At 36.8% G+C, this 17,543-nt stretch overlaps 1 protein-coding gene across 3 annotated transcripts in view; it reads right to left on the bottom strand.

Moving 5' to 3' along the window:
• The window catches only part of LOC108750664 (protein outspread), a 201,055-nt gene that overhangs the window by 164,406 nt on the left and 19,106 nt on the right, over positions 1–17,543 (bottom strand). The window lies entirely within an intron of this gene.

The raw sequence follows: 17,543 nt of genomic DNA, 5'->3' as shown, positions 1-17,543 counted from the left end.
GCAGAGAGATCGCGCAGTTTATCGTACCGTGATTGAATCGAAATGACATGCACGCTGGCACGAGATTCAAAGGGGAACACAAAAGAATTCCACTTCAGAGGATTACGAGATCGAATAAAATGAGTGCTTGTTCTGAGGTCGCTAATGGTTGAAAATAATTCTTGCAAATGACTAGAAACTTACAAACTCGCGAAAATTTATATTTAATTAATCGATTTACAGATTACGTCAGACAAAATCCATAAATCATTTACATACATTAAATTATGACACAAATATAGAAAAGTAACTTTAAAAGGATAGATTTAATACAAGCCAACGAAAAAAATCGTCTCGTAATTTTGATTTATCGTTTTAACGTTTTTAATTATATTTTTATTAAATTTAAATATATTCTTTCATGGTTTTTTTTTCTATGGATTATTTTTTATTCTTCCATTAAATAAATATTAAATCTTAAGTTTTTTTACTGAATATATTTCCAATTTAGACGGAAATTATTAGGCATGATATATTTCAGAATTTTGACAAACTTAAAAAATTTTAAAAAATTTTTTTAATAGAAAATGTTTTAAGTATTGTAAAATAATATCATTGCTATACTAATGCGTGATACTGTTTATTATTATTACAAAAGAATTTAGAACTCTGAAATTTCAATCTGGTTAAAAAAACAAACGATACAAATCCGAAACATCGCGCAAAGTGTGACAGATCGTCCCCCGCGGTGTTTTAGAGTTTGAGAGTACAGTTGTTCTCCCCTGTCGCCGAGAGCGATAAATCAATCACAGTTTACAGCGGTTAACCCTTCGAATAAGCATCGATTTTCGATGAAATATTATTCCCGTTAACATTCCGTGGCCTTAAAGGGAATTCGCAGGAAGCAACGCGATTTACAATACGTGTCGCCGTTGTTACGCCATCCATTTCGCAAAACGTTCATTACTGTCAAAATCAATGTGGTATTCAAGTCAACTCAGACTAACTATTGCTAAAGATATCAATAAAGATCCACGTATGATATTAAAAATCATGACAGGTTTCTACTTATTAATACTTATTAACGTAATATTGTACTTTATTCTTCATCAATCTTTAAGAGAAAAGACAAATAATTCAACAATCTTCTATTAATATATTTTAATATTATTTCATAAGTAAATTTATACGTCATCAAGTTTTATTAATACATTTATTTGTAATTATTCAAAATTAATCTGATAATTTCTGAGACTTTTATTTTCACGCATTACATAACATCATTATACGCGCAATTGAGCGATTCATTTAAGCCTTCGTGATAAATTCCAATTTCCGCGTATTTTTTTGCGAAATAGTCAGTTTTCACGGTGACTTGCTCCACGATGTTCGTCGTCATGACAGCAATAACGTAACACAATGCGACGTGAAAATGGCTCTTTACTGTCGGACGATCTGTCCGAAGGCTACAAGGAACATGACAAGCGATACTTCACCGTTCTTCGCGGGACAATCGCGAGTGCATCGTCACACCGGTTAAGGTCGAGATTAGATATCGACGGTAACAATAAACGCCCTTTTCGAAGTCGCGCACGTCGCTTTGCACGAAGTAGATTAACCTTTAGTTGCATCTATCAGACTCGTACAGCGTAATTAATCGCATAAAAACGTTATGGACCGTTTCTTGCTACGTTAATTACTAAATAAGGAATCGATGTCGTATAACCTCTTTACTTTCTAATTTCATATAATAAATAATGAGCAATCTATGTTACAATTTTGTTTTATTAAAGGGATCTTAAAGTGACGGAAAATTATCAATATATTAGAAGAAATAAAAGTCGAAAAGTACGAATTGACTATACAAAGATTATAAAATCCTTTTTACACCATTGAAATACGCACAAAAAAAAAGTGTAAAACGGTTGATTTAACAAAAAAATTAAAAAAGTTAAAGAAACACAAAAACTAAATATTACTAAATGTAATCTTTTTCAATTTTTTCCGTTAAACCATCTCACATTTTTAAATGTGTAAAAGGATTTTACAATCTGTACAGCCAACTCGGAGTATTTTTTTTAACCTGCGACGTCGATAATTCTATCACTTGCACTTCAAGATCCCTTTGCGTTCTTCGCACAAAATGCAGAGAAATAATCGCAACTATAATTAAGGGTTTCTAGTTGTGCCTCTCTTATTCGCCGCTAATATTAGGATGAAAATGTCGTTGATTGCTAACGTGTCCATCGTGTAGAACACGACAATCTGTTCCGTCCGGGAAACAAGCGCAACGAGAAGAAGAGAACGAGGAAGACGAGTAAACTGGCGGAATAGTCAGGAAGATGCAACTTTTATTACAAGCCACGACATGTCCTATTAAAACTGTATTACGGATATGGCCGAGTGATTGTAATCGCTGCATGACGGTAACGTCATCCAGCGACTAGAAGAAATTCTTCTTTTCTTACTTAATATATATCTTGAGAAACGATAAATTGTTCGTTAGTCAATAAATCAATTGAGTGACGAGCTGTCGTGCATTCTCATGCCTCGTAATTAAATTCATCACCATTATGATGATTATATTGTAATATCCTCATGTAATAGAATGTACATTGCAACGGTCTTTAAAGAAAATTTATTGAGATTTCTACGATTGAAATATGTCTATTGATTTTCTCTCGTGTGGAGTAATAGAGACGATGGAATCCACCTTTGAAACACACACGAAAGTGAATCCTAGAAGCGACGCTACGAGAGAAAGGACCGAACGGTTTTGCTTTCGTTTGTCGCTTGGCTCGGGGTCGACTGATTGCGATTGATGGTAGGATTAAGCGGCGCACAATGCGACTCGCCGTATTGAAACTCGATTGGAAACCCTCCTCGCCAACACGTTACAATGATAACCGTCCTCGTTCCATCCGCGCCCCGACGTGCTGCATCTAAGCCCGTCGTATTCGTGACGCTTATCCTAACTAGAATAGAGCAATATTAAAATACTTTTCACGGCTATAATGGATTATACGTATTTCAGCATTTTACGTCGCGTTCACAATACGTGCGTGCCGAAAGGCATTAGCGCACGTCGAAATTTCACGCATTTAATCGAATAGCGAAAATGAAAACTCTCGAGAAATAGATTTATGCAGATCGCTGAAACAGTGACTTCAACTGCTTTGTATGGTACTATCTCTCCTCAAGTATTTTCAGTTAGTTTCAATTATCTTTCAATTAAGATAATTAATTTAAAATGTACGATTACATTTGGAACTTGTCATAAAAATACTATCTTTACACGCTGCTTCTTTAATTAGAAAAAGACATTAATTAAAAAAAAAAAGATAAAACTCGAAAAAAGAGATAAAACTGTATAAAGCAGTTAGAATAACTGGTCACAATCACCTACACATTTCTAATTATCTGAATTAAAAGTTAATTATAATTAGTTATAATTAATTAAATAACTAGAAACGTTAAAAATTAACTTTTAATTTAAATAATTAAACGTGTAGAGAGGACTGTGCACTTGTAATTTCCTCTAAAAACGTTCACATTTAATAATTTATATTAATCAAAATAACTGTGTAAACACGCGTATAATGATAATGTGAAACAGTAATATTTCTTTTCACAGTTTCTCGGTTCGGATATAAAAAATCAACGTCGTTAATTATGACACTGTTTACAAAGAGATAATTTCAACAAGACAGCTGATTAATATATGGCCTTTCACGACTTTGCCTAAGCTACTTAAGCGTCTCGAGACAACCCGGAAATACCTTCTTTACAATCTTACAAGTTCCGACGACTTTAGCTTATCTGGCACTTGGAGGGCCTTTGATCGATCTCCCTCGCGAAGCGTGGGTGCCCTAAGAGGCTATGCGTCTAAGAAACGTAATCTCGTTTAAGAGGTTGTAGCCTCTACGACCTCTTACCTAATCTTCTCGGCGACGTTACGAGCAATGCCTCCTCGATGCAACGATGCGATAAACGACCGCATATTCTGTGATTAAAAAAAAAACTTTCACGACAATAGCATCTATCCGGCGTATATCTCGCGAGCGGTACGGCCAGCCGTCTCGATCGTTCCGAAGTCCTCTTTGTTCCTCGATTGGCTTTTCGCCACTGTTTATTGCCGATTGAGAAACGGAAAAAAGATCTTCGAGAAAGTACTAGAGCGCGAAAATGGCAGGGTATAAACGTCTCGAAATGGGCCATTTAAGAATCCAGTATATTAGCCAGTGATGTTGGGGCAAAGAGTCGCTACTTCTATTTAATAGAGTAACTTACTATGTGTTTTCCTCCGAACAAGATACGTGATTCGCGTCGTTTCACTTTAATCAGAACGTACATTAAGAGAGTAATAAATAAATAACTTGTACATTTAATTCAGTAAGAGAAATCTCATAATCGGTCAAAGTGAATCTTAATGCTTAAATATTTCAGTGTGAATATATAGACAAATCTAATTCTGATAATCGTGCGCCGAATAATTTATAGATACGTGTACTCTCAGAGAGAAGTTTAAGAACTTGTAAAGCTAAGTAAAATTTTAAAACAAGTGTTTAAAAAAATATTCAATAGAATGCTACATATAAATATGCATCTGTCTCGTGAAGAGACAGATTTCCATCTTCAAAAATAATTTTCTTTTCTAAACATTAATTTCATTAATCTACAGCCAAGCATTTTTTAATTTCCTTAGTAATATATTTCTCCTACAGGAATACTCTCTTTAAAATAAATGCACATTATTTATAAATTATAGAATAATTCGTGCCGTTTATTATAAATTTCATAAAAAAATATTTTCTACATATTATACGATATTCCATATCATTATTTAATTTACTCGTCATGTCATCAAAATACACAAAAAGTGTATTGTAAATCAATAAGACTAAAGAATGATGAAATATATTTCAAACCGTATGCCTATATTTTTTTGTTATCTAAGGTTGTTGTCTCTCCTCCTTTCTCTTCCTAGTCTGATGATTGGAGTATTTTATTCGACAAGTATCCGCAGTAATCTTAGACAGGATCGAGCGATCGAACGAGATAGATCTCACTACTTGTGTCCTAAGGGCACAAACCTCCTCTTCGCGCTATCCGTCCCACCCCTCCTATTCCGAATACGGCGATCAGGACCGATATTATAGTGATCTGCGCTACCGAGCGCTGAAGGATCTATCGATCGGTGCGATCTACGAGAGCTAGGGTGGCTGCTGATTCACGGTACTGTATTCCGCGGATGTGCGCCCGCGCGCGAAAGGAGAGGAAAAGGTGATAGCCAACGATAGGATAACCATAGCCCTTGGCAGCCGCGAACATCCGAGTGACATGTTCCTCCGTGAAGTCTAAGATCTCAGCATCCTTGCATAGTGGCTAGCATGATCATAATCATGCGAGCTCACGCGGCTATTTACTCGTTATAAAACAACCTAGTAGCTGTAATTTTTACACGGATCCAAAATCGAAGATCAAAAACGCTGCAAGCTCTTTCAAATAATTCGATATTACTTCAAAAAGATTGCTATTTTCACATTTTATGAAATAGCTATAATTATTAAAAACTTGTAAATAAAAGTAAAATCTAAAAAAAAAGATAGTTAAGAAAAATATATTCAATGGAAAGTATCTCAGAAAAAGCCAGCTTTCCATCTCCAAAAATATTATAATTATCTTCTATTCCACATATTAATCTGCACTTCCTTAATATTTGAAAATATATATAGTAGCATCTATAATATATTAGCTAATGCCACTTCTATGTAACTGTGATTTTACGCGAGTGTATGTATTTTATTAGTTGGGTAAATATTTTACAAAGTTATATCCTTGATAGCGCGGAATGTCATAAAGAAGAGATGTATAGAAAGATGATTTTACTACCACAAGAATACGCTCAAACCTTACAGTCTAGTTATGGAACTGAGATAGGGACTCGCAGAAAGAGACACGAGTGAAACGGAGTGAGATCGCAAATCGAAGGAAGCAAGATCATTCCTATGCACGCAATGTAACGATCGATCACCCATCACCGACCGCGGCATCGCGATCGCCAGAACCAGATTATGCGATCTTATACCTGCTCCGCTACCACACCACCGTTCTTTACATCATTTTAAATTAATACGTGGCCTCAAAGCCAACCAGCACGCAAATGCACGCATTATACACGTACACGTGCACAATGAGGAAGAATGTATATCGAGATTTAGTTATCAAATTCCGTAAAACAAAGTTTTTTATGTAAATTATATCTTTTTTACACCCAATCTTCATCGAACTCTTAAACGTATGTAAAAATTATATTATTTTATCATTAAATAAGTATAACACGAACAAATTACAACGGGAGATAAATTCGTGTAATCGCTATAATCCTCTACGATTTCTATTGCAATAGAGAATGTTAGTGTAGAGAAGGTTTATGGCAATTCCGATCGACTGAACCGGTCGCTCGCATTGCTTGTTCGTCATAATATGAGCCGCTCGCCTGAAACGTTATTTACCATTGTACGACTATAAATAGTGGCGAATCTCCTTCCACCTTCCTCCGATTATCCCAATAGAAGATGCAGATGCATGCAATCGCTGTGATCACCAATCGTGGGCGTGGCTGATAAAATTTCATTACTCTACGATACGTAACACACAAGAGCAGGTTTCGTGTCCGCGTTGAATATCTATGACTGGAATTTCTCGTAACGCGCGATTTGTCGGCAACATTAATAACGGTAACGACGTCGTAATCAGAACCCGTTTGTTAGAAGTAAAAAGCGCAGGTATTAGATGAGACTAAGAACGTGAGCCGCTTCGATCCAGGATGGTATAAATGACAAAAAAATTTGCAAACCAAGTCCTTAAACAAGAAAATGTTTAGACATATGATAAAATATATAAATCATTATTTCAAGAACGGCGCGACGAAAATTATAATCGAATCACATCGCTGATACTTTACACTTAAAAATTGCTACAAAGTTCTTAAGTATTTTCTCGAATCGCCGAACTTTATAATTAATTTCTTTCCTTTTAAAAATATTTTCTACTTTGTTTCAGCTCTTTAAATCATCTCTCTACACTCTACTGAAATGTATATGCCGTAATATTTTGCATACGAAATCTTTGAAATTTATGTAAGCTTAATGTGCCGTAATAATAAAGAAATGGAGATTTATATTAATTTTCCCAATCTAATAATACAAAATCAAATTCCTCGAGAGTAAAACCTTGGGAGAAAATTTATCTGTGGAAGGAAAAACTTAGTCTACGCTTTTGTCGCATTTTTCATGCGAGTCATCCCCTATTCGGTTATACCGCGAATTACAACGCATTCTGTATGTAAAGATCTCGTCGCACTGTTTTAATGCCCGGCGGGACGGACGGGATAAATCGCTGATGAGACAGCGGCGGCGAATTGTTCGGTATCGTTTGCTGTACGCGAAGCGAGGTTTCAGTAACACGCTGCCCCACGCTGCTGCCCCCGACGCGCCATGGGTGCAAATCGTTGCCCGACACCCCGTACAAGGAGCCGAATGAGATGAGAGAGAAGATTATACGGTATGAACCAGCAGGCAGGGGCATCCTGTCCATCAAGGACGCCTTCTATCTCGCTGGCTCCTCCTCGTGCCTCCTTGCCCTCCCCCGGTCCCTTTGCCACCCTCCTCTTACCTCCACCCCCTCCCCTACCCCCTCCACGATCATCTGCCTTCTTCGCTCTTCTCTCTCCACTGATCTCTCCCTTCGTCATCCTCTTCACTGCACAGACACGTCGCAGCAACCTACTACCTCGTATTACTCAAAGGTTATTTCTCTCTCGGCACCGCTCGGCACGCTCCCTTCCATCATCCGCGGAGGAGATAAACCAGGAGGATATTTCTATGATTAGTCTGTACTGCATGCGTGTGTGTCTTTTCTAACTAGGGCGTAACCGGGCCCTATTATCTCTAAGAACTGAGAAAGTGACTGTCATATTACGTAAAAAGATTTCATTCCCGTTTCATCGTGATAAAAATTAACGTATTCGGTCTTCCTAATTTGACTTCTTTAGAATAATACATTTTACAATATGCATATTATTGTAATCATCAAGTTCCTTTAGTCTTTTAAACGCCTACGCGAAACGAAGAAGATCCAAATTCAGATCTCGGGTGAAATGATATTTTTCTCAATAAATTCTTTCTAATGTTTCCAAAGATGCTCACTAACATCAGTAATATTAAATTCCTTGTCAATTTAATTTCTGATATTACGTAATTCGGCTTCAGTTTAAAATTGTGTTTCAAGACAAATAATCGCAGTTTGCTGAAACTGGAAATTCATACAAAATTCATACAAAAATATTATTATAGGCACGAGCTTAACCATAAAATATGATCCTCTTTATTTCATTATTTTTACAACCTTCTCCGCACTTAATTTCTTTTATCATAATAATTGGAATTTATTTATTTTTTGCGATATCTACTCTTTAAAACTTTTAGAGTGAATCTCACTCTCAAAGGTTGAAAATTAAGCTATTCTTTCTCAAGACTGGTGCAATTTTCACTCTTTAGATTCCACTCCAAAGAATTTAAAGAGTACATATCAGAAACACGAAGTGTGAAAAGGTACATACATGTTTAACTGTGTTATTGACGTATACGATTTTCATGTATGACGAATCATCGCTACTTTACACTTTACACAGCGGTAATTGACGATGTGAGAGATGACGCACATCACGTAGGATAATTTCATTATTTGTCGTGTTTAATGGGAAATGATAGACGTATCCCAAGTAAAACGATCTGACTATGTTCGCTGCGATAGCTAAAAATGTAGCTAGTGTAACGTCTTGCCAGCCTTAATTACAGCTATTTGGCAGCCAATACTATTTTAGTTATATTAATAGCTGCATAATCACTTACTATGACAGCTAATAAAAAAGACAAAATGCAGCCATAGTCATTTTTTGGCTATAAAGTTGTCCCATTTTTGCTGCTATAACATTATCGAAATTTAATAATGACGTTGTAACGGCAGTAACTGTGATAGACTAAAATACTGCAGTTTAACCTGCAACAACGTCATCGCAGACGTTTTAAAGCTTCATGTCCTACTTGGAATATAATCCGCGTCATTTTTGTTCGTTCGATCTATCATTTTAAGCAGAAATATTGCGGACCCGATGTATCAATTATGGATTCGATCCGGTATATCGATGTCTATATTATATCACTTACAGGAAGACAATTCTGCATCGCGAAATAGGGTTGATTTGCGAGCAATATGATCTGCAAAATTTATTCGTAGAATAATGAAAAGGCGCGCATGCGATTAGTTTCGCAAACCAATTCGGATAATCTATTGCTTTCTATTGCTATCTTTTCGATCGATTCAACGAAATCAATTGTCGTTCACGATCCATTTTCTTTCGTATGAAGAATAAATCAAGAAACAATCTCTCATTGCTAGGTAAAAAAGAAAGTATTATTGAAAAGTGATGTATTTTATATTTTCTGTTAAATTTATGATCTTGAAAGGATGAAACTGTAAATTCAATAATAAAAATTTATGATAATTGAGAGAATAATATCTCTTAGAAATTATGTATACTGTCTATGTATACTTCAATATATACGTTTCTTAAGGAACTTATATTTATTCTTTTTTTTTTTTGTAAAAAAAACTACTTTACTAGACGTAATTAGTTAACATTTGACATTGAATGTCGATAATTCAATTTTTAATTAAAATATTACTCTACCATTAAATCTGTTGATTAAAATTGATGGTCTCGATTTCTATTTAAAAAGAAAAATTCATTACCTATTTGCTAACAGCTCCAGTCTCTAGTTAAACAATCATAACATCTGTTAGCATTCCTACTGGTACTGAGAAAACCGTCGGGATCATTTGGTTATAACACAACGTCGCACGCCGCACGTCGCTTGCTGTAATGTTCATTTTGATGTCTTTCGCCTGCCATCTTGGCAGTAAGAGACGTATTTATAGAACGCCAACCGTACGGAGATTCCGTATTCCGTCGACGGCGATTGTCAACGATACGCTTCCAAGTCACGACACTTGAAATTCAGTCCTGAACATACCAATCTACGCAAACTGACTGAGTCATTCCGAGAATATTTTTCATAAACACTTCTTCTTCGTATTAATTATTAAACGATCATGACATGACATGACGGCGCCAGGAATATTTTCACAAATATTAGAGCAAGACCTGATTCTTGTGATTCATACTTTATAATAAAAGTGGCTTACGATAAAAGAAAAGATTTATCTGTCTTGATTGTTTTTCTAGTAACAAATTTATCAACAATTTCATCTACTCAACTTAATGTAAGAGATAATATAATTATCAATTCTCAAAATAAAAAAAATTTATCTTGAGCAGTGCATAAAGAGGGAGAGAAATAATTTTCCAAATCACTCTATCTTATGTCCAAAGATATCAAAGTTTGAGAAATAAAGGTGAATGTAGAACAAAATGCTATAATTCTTAAAGAAAGCGCATTTATCACGGAAGTAAAAAGCTAACTGACAGATTTATTGCCGTTTCTCTATCTGGAATAATATTGCTTAAAAAGTGAAAGAGACACCTCGAGGTTCCGATAATTCCGAGAAAAGAAAGCAAACCCGGCACGGGCTTTTTACGCTGTAGTTTGATCAGCTCGTTGGTGCTCCTTTCACGATCTATCGTCGAATGACTAGGAGGAGAAGAAGGTGGTGTAAAACAAACTTCTCGTTTTACATTCATTGCGCGCAGCTCGTTTTTATACGGCTAGATAGCGCGAGCGGCATACAGCTGGAGAATCGCTTAACTTCTATTACCATTCCAGGTGTGCCGCTGGGAGGAACTCAGAGGAACTAGCAAGATGCACATTCGTGGATGCGCTCGTATCTACCGCGGTCGTATCGAAGATACAGGTAAAGATAGAAAACGGGGAAAACGCATTGCCGCCCGCGGGGACCTGCAGCTCGATAACGTCGAATACCTGCCGATAAACCGGGAAAATTCACGATGCAATTAGCGCGGCCAGCGGGAATCTCGATTTAACGTCCATTTGCACCGTTATTATATTGTACATTATTGCCTAATCCTCGCATCCAGGCGCTGATCGTTTGATCGATCGTTTCGATAATTCTCGCCGGCGGGAGCGAACTTAACGACGTTGTTCCCGATTAAAAGTCGAGCGATAAAATGGTACAAATACATATACATAGGATATATTATATATCTTATATATAATATAAGTAAAGATTTTATTTGTTAAATTTGTCTTATATATTATATATATACACTACCGTCAGAAAGTTTAGGAGCAATGTAATATAATCATAAAACACATAATTTATGCTAAAATTATAAAACAAGTATACGTTAAATAGTAATTGTTTTTTAACTTAATTATTATATCTTCAGGATCATACAATGCTGTGAAAAATACAATTGGACTTGCATATATTTTAAATAAAAAGAACACAAAATTAAGTCTTTAACGCTTGGTCTTCAACTTTCTGACGGTACTGTACTGACTTGATATTTAACGAATAAAATATTTACTTAAATATGTAAGATATCTTGTGTATACCTTAGTTTCTCACACATTTGTACTTTTATCACTCGACTTTCATGTATGTATATATTATATATTATATATAATATATATATATATATACAGGATGTCCGGTAATTAAAGTTAGCAAATCGTACACCTAAACTTCACGAGTTTAAATATACAACGCAAAACGCCAATCACATTTTAAACACGTGAACTTTAGGCGATACGATTCGCAAACTTTAAATAGCTCATAATTCAAAAACTATTTAACCTCGATATTTTAATATTAAGATTATCATCTCAAAAAAAACTCAGGAATTTACCTGTCAGCACCGTTACTGTCCTTACTCTGCACATAAAATGCATGCTTTCCATAAATTAAGATTATGCATATTATACGGAGTTTTTACATTGTTACGTGAAATTGAAAAGATTAAGAAACAAGTTTGTTCAGGGCGACGTAGCGAACGTAACTAGAACTGGAATGGAAAACGCGTGTCAACTAAAAGCACGTCGAAGGAAGCGATCGCTAATTACCGTCATCGTTCACAGTCCGCTGGATCATGAGCGGTAGTCTATCGCGATGTCGAACGCGAATAACGGCGACGATAAACGGCGGTCGTTTGTCTCGGGACGTAATCCCGGCAACGAGGAAGCAAATAAACCGGAAGGGAAAGGGTAGAGCGACGAGGGGCAACCGGTACCGGGACGGTTAATAAACCGGAGATAAACCTGGTAAACGGAGGCAATCGCTTGTGAAACGATGACTAGTCTCGTGATTGGTTCTGCCTGAATTGTAGCGCTTATTTAAACGATCGCGAGCTGGACCTATGTGCTTCATGATCGCAATCGCAACGATTAGACTACTGTCCGCATGGCGCAACACGGTAATCAATTCTTACACGCTGAACTTTGCCTGTCATATTCCACTGCATGACTGCTAAAATACTATTTCATTATATAGAGCCATTATGTTGCGTAACTAAACATGAATGAACAATAATTGGCAATAAACGGTCTCGAGCACCAAAAAAGACATTCGCTAGTTGATTATTTATTATTATAGGAACAGAGAGAAAGAGAAAAATATCTATGAGGAATGAAAGAAAGGCACATTGGAAAAAGACAGCAAACGGATAATGTGCAACAATAATTCTAAACGCGAATCAAGTTATGCCTTCATTTGTATCGGAAAGTTTCAAACTAGAGAAGAACTAGTTTTATTACCGTCAAAATTCATATCTCTGTAAAATCTCTTTACATGTAAATAATACAACGATCCGCCCTTCGAGCTCCGTTATCTTCATGAATATCACGTTACGATTTTGCAAACAAAAAAGAAATTTACGGTAATAACACCGTTCATTAACGGCAGTTTGCCGCAATATCACTTATTATGACACCTAATGATTACATATATATATATATATCTAGCCTCAATTTACTCTTGTAACACCTCGCGTACATCGCGAACACCTTGACGACAACCGCGGGAGCTAATAAAAGTCAGTCGCTAATTTACGCGATCGTTTCTGCACAAGCTAATTCGCCGCGGCGGTAAAAGTCGGCACTCAAAACGCAACGATTGCGCAATTGCAATCAGCGACAAGGAAGTAACGTAGGCGTGTTGCATCAATGTGTGTGCCGCGGCGTCATCGTAAAAGTGCATGCAAAGGCTCAACGAATGTTGTTGAAGAGGGGGGAAAAAAAAGAAGAGAAGAACGATTGAAAAAGAAACGAAAGGCTTTTACGATCCACGGTTTCGGCCGTGAGGGCTCGCCGCGATTATCAGCGAGCCGCTCATCTTTCTTAATTTATCAGCGACAGGTGACGGCCTGCAGGCATTCGTTACGATACCGGTCTGTGATACAAAGATGATTTTCGCAGACGGGTTACAACGTGAAATGTGAAAGGGATATGTCGGTCACGTGAACACGTTTCATTCAGAGTCTTTCCGGTATCGTTGCTCCGTAAAGCGGCCGCGATAAGATTGCCACGTGAATTTATGCAGTATTAACGGTAGCGTGAAAGCAACAACGATGTCATCGTATTCTGCGCTGCTTATTAAATAAGATCAGATATATTTATAAAACGACCGTTTGCAAAACAAACGCGACTTAATCTCTTCCTTAGTTCAAAAATGTCACTATACGTTTCATCTAATATTCTAATATATAAAGAGCTTGTCTTCTAATTTATTTATCACCTATCTAATATGATTATATAATATTATATTAAAAATTACATCAATAATTAATTTATAGATTACAAAGATGGTTATAGCTTAAATAAATGGCTTTGAAATTATCGCTAACGCAATAAATAAATCAATCTAATAAATCAATGTCTCAGCTTTAGGATTAATGTAATTAATAAAATATAATGGACGGATTGTGAAAAGTATTTAAAAGAAACTTTCGCGACGAGCAATTACAAACTATTGCGATATTCGGCACCGAACAATTGTAACGGAGATAATCGCTCTCGCTTTCGATCGGAAGTCGTTCTCGCAGACCGAGATAAGAGGGCTTTACATCGTTCGCTTGCGAGAGCTGGTCTTAATAATTTCTGAAGAAATCTCCACGCCTTTCTCTTGTCTCCATTTAAGTCGCAGGGCGATGAAGTGGAGCAGGAAGTGCCCTCGCGAAGCCTGAGAACCGTTTTACTCGGCAGTTTCCTGCACCACAACCGCCTACAATTTTCTGTCCATTGCTAAAATCGTGTCTAGTGCGTCTAAATTGTCGGCTGGCTGTTTATTGCTTTCGTCCGCGAAATCATCTTTCGAGCTCATCTCGAATGATTACCGATCAAACCGAATTTTTGTTACTTTCTTTCCCTCGTCCTTCCATTTCTGTACATAATAAAAATATTCGCGATTTAAAAATTAAATTTTAATTAAATTGCTAAATTTGCTATGTCGTGTATTTATGTAAGAAGATAAAAAATGTTAGTAAAAAAAGATATGTAGATATTAACGGTTTAACTTTTTATATATTCAAATCAATAACTCCGTATATAATAAAACATTATTTGATTATATAATTTCTTGATTATATTATTTTTAAAAGTATAATTTACATTTCAAGAAATTTGCTAAATTATATGTGGAGAAAGGTTGAGTAATCTTGAATCTACTGCGCGATAATTAATCATGTTATGCAAAGTATTGGAACTTATAGCAAATCTATGTAAATCGCTAGCCGATAAATCGTTCATTGCTCCACGAGGTAAGTCAGAAATACACATAGTGTTTCTCATACATAACGAAAAAAGAAAAAAAAAGAATAGCACGATCAATTTTCATTCGACATCGTGCCTACACTCCGATTGTGCAAACGATCGTGACAATCCGGTGTCACGTGTAAGAAAAGAAGAAACTAGATTCCCGCTCGCGTTACACAATATGCGTGTGCGTCAAATCACGTGGGAACGCGTGAGGTAGGCGAGACGCATTGCGTGTCTCTCCTGCATCGCAAAGAAGATACAGTAACCCGTATTTACCGATCGTATCTGACTTGGCCAATCACTATGAGATACCAGATATTATCTGTAAAATTGGTAATATGAAAATTTCGAACTATGCAAATAGCTGATTATTAGTTTACCTAACGCCAGATTAACTTTTGATTGTATTTTACAAGACTACTTTTACAAGACTCCCTTCTTAGAATTAAAGCTAGACAGAGGCAGAAGAATAAAGTGTTAAAGATCTTCTCTTCTCAACAGTGCGCGGAAATAAGTCATAACTTAATTTTTAACTTCACGAAACAAAAATGTCAGCATTTGAGTTTTTTCAAATTTTCCTAAATCTTCTAAGTTCACAATTCAAAAAATACTCGTCCTTTCTTAGAATTAAAACTGAATAAAGACGGAAAAGAATGAAATGTTAAAAAACGTCTCTTCAATTTCACGCATATGTAGTACGTCATAATTTAATTTTTAACTTAACGATAAATAATATTTCTGAGTTCCCTTCCATTTTTCGAAATTTTCTAGTTTTGCAAAATACATTTTTATATCGTACGATTCTGACAAAGAGAAGAACCATGGTATACACATATATATATATTTTTTCTACGACAGCGGCTTGCGCGGAAGACCACACGAGTCAAAGTTTTTCACTTGGTCGGCGATCGAAGTGGACTTTCAGGTTCTTTGGGATCGAACGAGGAGAAAAGACATCGACCTCGTAACAGAGACGCGCTCAAGGTTCCGACGGGGCATAATCTTCTTACGCTACCTTTATCACGATGACGTGCCTACCCGATGGGACCACAGCGCAGCTGTACTCAGCAGTGCTCTCCGGTCTGCTCGCTTTCTCCAATTTGTCATTCGCGCGGTGGTCGGCGACGGCGATGGCGACGGCGACGGCGACGGCGACGGCGGGGCGATATTGCGATATTAATTAATCTTGCGCACATGCGCGCCCTCCATCCGCGCGCCATGGATGGCCAGCATGGCATCGGATGCACAGTTGCACACCGATCGCACGGGGCTCACACGTGCATACGTGCCGCTCACGTTTCACCACGTGAGATAACATCCCGCGAGCAGGTGGAAAGTTCCACATAACACAATCGGCCAAGTTACGGCCAAGTCCAACGTGGAGCCCGTGCCGTAAATCATACGGAAATGAAAAGCAGCGCGCCCGCGAAACTCCAGCTCTAACTGTGCAGCAACTATTACAGATTTTTTTCTTCCCCCCCCCCTCTCGTAGAAACGTTTAACTACGTGAAATCGCGTTTCTAGAATGAACTTCGCGAAGAGAGCGTACGTATAGGTACGTAAATCAGATTTAGAACGATGCTTAACCGACGCAGGAAATAAGACTCTTCCGTAACACAAAATCTACAACTATACGTATAATTTAGTATTATAATTTAAACGATAAATTTACGCATCTTGGATTATACATTATAATTAAAGAAAGAGAAAAAAATGAACGCAAAAATAACTTGCTGCGAGAGTAAGAAGGTCCGTGGAAAGTTCTGAGGTGAAATAAATTTAAACGCATTATTTTAAATTAATTCGCGAATAATTAAATTACGAATAGTATACTTTTTAACTCCAGCAGGGAACTTTCAGATATACGTCTAAGTTATTATTTTTGAATAAATAATTATATTTTTTGCGTAATTCATGTGTTCCGATCTTTTCGGATTTTAAGGAATCTCGAGTAGATTTCATTTCGAAAAAAATATATATTCTACAGTCACACTGTGTACAATATTTTAACAGCGAAAAATTCTCTGGGAACTAATTAAAATTAAAAGAGAGAGAGAGAGAGAGGGAATTCATCGAAATTAAAAGCAAGACTTCCTGTATTACGATTCTTATCGAAAACACAATGTCAAAATGGGACCGTTTTCGAGGTCGGCCGTGACAGCCGGTGCATGGTGCGCTTTAAAGTATGCATCGCGCGGCCATTCTTAGCGATACACGTGCATCAAGAAGTTTGCGCGTGTACGCTATGCGCCGACATCACCGTCGAGCCGAGATAAGATCGGGGACAGGTGGAAAGTCCACGGCTCCCACGCGACCCCCGTGTGTTTGACCATGTTTAAAGCAGCTCGGACCGGAGAGATTCAACTTGGCCTGGAAGGATTAGAATTAGAGATCGTTACAACCGCGGGGATCAGTGACGACGGCGGTATAAAAACGGGAACGTGGGAATAATTATTACAGCGAACTTGATCCTTAAACGCACGTACTGTACTAATAGTATATTATTTGTTTAGAAACCTTTTTCGTTAAATACGTATCTTTAAAAGACCGTAAGTTATTATTTGTTTGAGAGATGTTTACAGACTTCATCCTGAGAACAGAATCCTGAGCAGATTTAATTTAGTTATATATCTTACAGTCATCGTACAATACTTTAATTAGTGGATTATCTGGAAATTAAAATCGGTAAACAGTTTTGCGCATAGTTTACGCGTTCGAACCTGTACGCTTTATTCTCAATCGATATAATCTATTATCTCTGCGTTTTTT

Source organism: Trachymyrmex septentrionalis, unplaced genomic scaffold, assembly GCF_001594115.1.
Source record: "Trachymyrmex septentrionalis isolate Tsep2-gDNA-1 unplaced genomic scaffold, Tsep1.0 scaffold37, whole genome shotgun sequence".
Taxonomy (NCBI): Eukaryota; Metazoa; Arthropoda; class Insecta; order Hymenoptera; family Formicidae; genus Trachymyrmex; species Trachymyrmex septentrionalis.
This window is presented reverse-complemented; position numbering and strand designations above follow the sequence as displayed.